We start from the raw sequence: 3,627 nt of genomic DNA, 5'->3' as shown, positions 1-3,627 counted from the left end.
TCTCTCCCTCCCTCTCTCCCTCCCTCCCTCCCTCCCTCTTTCCCTCCCTCCCTCTCTCCCTCTCTCTCTCTCTCCCTCCCTCTCTCTCTCTCTCTCTCTCTCTCTCTCTCTCCCTCCCTCTCTTTCTCTTGCTCTCCCCTCCCTCCCTCTCCCACTCTCCCTCCCTCCCTCTCTCTCTCTCTCTCTCTCTCTCCCTCCCTCTCTTTCTCTCACTCTCCCCTCCCTCCCTCTCCCACTCTCTCTCCCTCCCTCTCTCCCTCCCTCTCTCCCTCCCTCTCTTTCTCCCTCTCTTTCTCTCACTCTCTGTCTCCCTCTCTTTCTCTCACTCTCTCCCTCCCTCCCTCCCTCCCTCCCTCCCTCCCTCCCTCCCTCCCTCCCTCCCTCCCTCCCTCCCTCCCTCCCTCTCTCCTTCCCTCCCTCCCTCCCTCTTTCCCTCCCTCTCTCTCTCTCTTTCTCCCTCCCTCTCTCCCTCCCTCTCTCCCTCCCTCTCTTTCTCTCACTCTCTGTCTCCTCTCCGGTGGGTTGATTTGACATTGTAATTAAAACACTATGATGCTCCTCCCAGACCTGCTGCATGATTAAGCGACAAACTCTAATTGTTTCGTGATTACACCCGTCTTTCCCACTCTGAATTTTTCTCTTATTCCTGGGTTTTTGTCACAGCTCATTAAAAATGTACCAAAAGACGAACAGCCAGTGGATGTTAGTGGATACTGAGCTGTAACTGAGTGTGAAAAGAACCATTCGTTTGACTATTATCCTTTGTTTGACGTAAATGCTTTCAAATTGTAATCGTCACGTGCCAAACCCACTTACTGCTGTACTGACACAATGATTCCCATGAGGAGTTTTAATGCATTGATTTCCTGTCACTTGTCATCCATGAAGCTTGTTGTGGCCCAGTAAGTTGTCGAGTCTGTCGCTACTCTGTCGCCAGTGCACAGAGTAGCGACCACGGTGAGGGAATTATGAAGCCAAGTGAATGGACACACACTTTATATTGAGTAACCTAACATAAATTGAAAAATGAATGCTTATTACAATAAAGGTTACAAGCTACATTCTTTGGCATTGACATCTTACATCCTTAACTTTGAAAGTCAAAGCACGTCAGTTGTTTGCACTTGTAAATATGTGAGCAATTGTTTTTATGTAGGCAACCCAAAGAAGCATTCCTAGTTCCACAAGTGACCCAGACTGCCCAATCATCTGTAATTGTATATTTCACCAGACTCCTTTTCACTTTAGCAATCCGCGGAAAACGACAAGTCTCTTTGGTTCGGGGCGATTCAAGGATGGGTTGCCAAGCCGAGTTTGTGTTGACTCTTCCTGTTGTGTCGTCGTAGTATGTTCTTCCACAGTGACACCATTACTGCAGTCCAATCATCATACCTGTGGGGTAAAATCAATGAGCGGCTCCCAGGTAAATGCGGGAGATAGATGGATAGAAGGGTCCGCGGAGGAGATAAGGGGCCGTGTTTCCTGCCTCGGCTTATCGTTTTCAAATCCGCTGAGGGGCTGAGAGGACGCGACCGACTCGGTTGTCACAGGAGAACACTTGAGCATAAGGCATGACGGAGTGCGGCTGGAGTTCGTCGTTGATGAATGACTTGACATTACGCCGAAGCAGTAGGGGAAGACTTGTACACAGATAAACGTAAGCTTGACGTGGCATTGTTGTTGGCGTCGATTCAAATAGCAATTGAATCGTCATGGGGTTTTTTGTTTTGGTTTCTATCATCCTTTGTATGGTGACTGTTTACTTAAAATACGCATAAATATATATATATATACTTTTTTTAGTTCGTTTTTTTTTTTTTTGCATTACACAGGTAAACATTTGATCGCTAGGTGCCCCTGCCAGCCATTGAAATGGTAATTTGTCACACCCCGATAAAGGCTATGTCCATGATTATTTATTGTTACATGGAAAGTTGGTTTTATTATATCTGTCCTCGGCCAACTGGTCTGTCATCTTATCTTCAGATGTCTCTGTGATCTATTCCTCATCCTCGCTTTCCAAGCACAGCAGGGGGGGACTTGAATGTCTTAGACGGGTCCTGATAAGACAGGTCACGCAGGGGCTGGCTGACAGCACCGCTGCCCTGAAAGTCCTCTCTTTCTCCAGTCTGTTGGAATAAATCTAGCTCACAATGTCCATGTACATGTAAATGAGCTTTGTGTGTGTTTTTATGTGTGTGTGTGTGTGTGTGTGTGTGTTTGGAATTGTGTCTTGTCTGTGAAGATCATAAATCTGGGACTTATAATAAATATAGAGTAGTGTCCCATCCAATCAGAAGGAAAGCACATCAGTAGCAATTCAAAGAATGTACAGATTTCACACTCCAAAACGACGCAGCCAGGGATTAGACGAAGCCGACAAGCCATGTTCCTGGCCATCTCTTTTTTGTTTTGGTTTTAAGGTCTTCATTTCCTTCCGCGGTTCTAGTAGGAGTAGTTGTGGCTTTTACTGTAACGTGAGCGTAAACAAATCCAAAGTGCAGCACTCGTGGGAGCATGTTTAGTCTTACTTGGATTCGCCCACGTAACAGGGCCCAGGCCCCAGGGAGGTGTTGGTCTGCTTTGGGCTCTCTGCTTCCCCTCTCAAGGTGCCTCAGCTACGCACCAGCTGACCGTTGAACTTGGGTCCTGGTAGTCTGATGAAAGAGAGGGGGAAAAGGAATTGAAGGGAGGGTCGGAAGAAGAGAGAGCGAGCGAGAGAGAAACTGTTGGAGAGGGAGAGCGTGGGACAGAGAGAGAGGAAGAGTCAAAGAGAGAAAGAAAGAGGAGGAAAGACAGTGAGAGACAGAGAGAAATTCAGAGAGAGAGGGAGAGACAGTGAGAGAGAGTCAGAGGGAGACAGTCAGAGAGAGATTACTGTAAGAAGAAAGACTCGCATGTTCTCTGAAGCCGATTTCTCCCCTGAGAGTATGTCTTCCTTAAGTATGACTGTATAGTTGTCCTTTTCAAGATAGTATAATTACCCTTGACATGCACATGAAACATGCAGCATATTACTTAGAAACTCAAATCTCGGTCCTTGTTGTTGTTTGACGGTTCACACTACCCCCTACATTTGCTAACATGCTGGGTAATGTGATGGTACCTACCACGCTCTCTTTGTTCAGTAGCGTGATATTTACCGGAAAGGTGTTAATGTAGTGTACATTGCGCCATTGTAAACCTACAGAGTGAGTCGGTTAAGTTGACGACAGGAGTTGATAACCTGGATGTGTTTCAGAGAATCGTGGTTCTCAACTGACCAATGTTTAAGCTTCTTTACTTTTGACATTTGAAATTTGGAATGTTCACAACGTCCCCCCCCGGAAGATGTGGATTGAAAACACCAGCGTTGCCGTGGCTACTGGCCCATATGCATGTCAAAGAACTCCATTCTCTCTCTCCCTGGCTGTTCTTGCATTCAAACGAAATTCTAGTTCAAGGAGTGTTCCCGAGCTGAAGCACGCTAGCGGTTCACAGTGTTGTCAACATCATTTAGTTCGGCACCCCTGCATAGCTGTCAGAGCTCACTGAATCATTTGCCCTTTTAGACGAAATGTAGTGTGTGTGTGTGTGTGATTGTTTGCGTGAGTGTGTGTGTGTGAGTGTGTATGTGTGTGCGAGAGA

General features: G+C 46.7%; 1 long non-coding RNA gene across 2 annotated transcripts; it reads right to left on the bottom strand.

Moving 5' to 3' along the window:
* Nucleotides 1–501: 501 nt before the first annotated feature.
* On the bottom strand, nucleotides 502–3,286 carry LOC146220300 (uncharacterized). 2 transcript variants are annotated; one of them, XR_014750910.1, is made up of 3 exons: nucleotides 3,189–3,286; nucleotides 2,532–2,657; nucleotides 502–2,445 (listed from the first exon to the last, which is right to left on the bottom strand). It is a non-coding gene; the product is annotated as an uncharacterized LOC146220300 (long non-coding RNA). The 2 variants fall into 2 exon arrangements; XR_014750911.1 differs by having other exon boundaries at nucleotides 2,532–2,726; nucleotides 3,189–3,285.
* Nucleotides 3,287–3,627: the final 341 nt, after the last annotated feature.

Source organism: Hypomesus nipponensis, chromosome 27, assembly GCF_054491055.1.
Source record: "Hypomesus nipponensis isolate SF chromosome 27, ASM5449105v1, whole genome shotgun sequence".
NCBI lineage: Eukaryota > Metazoa > Chordata > Actinopteri > Osmeriformes > Osmeridae > Hypomesus > Hypomesus nipponensis.
The sequence above is the reverse complement of the archived record's forward strand: the minus strand, read 5'-3'. Positions and strand labels throughout refer to the sequence as shown.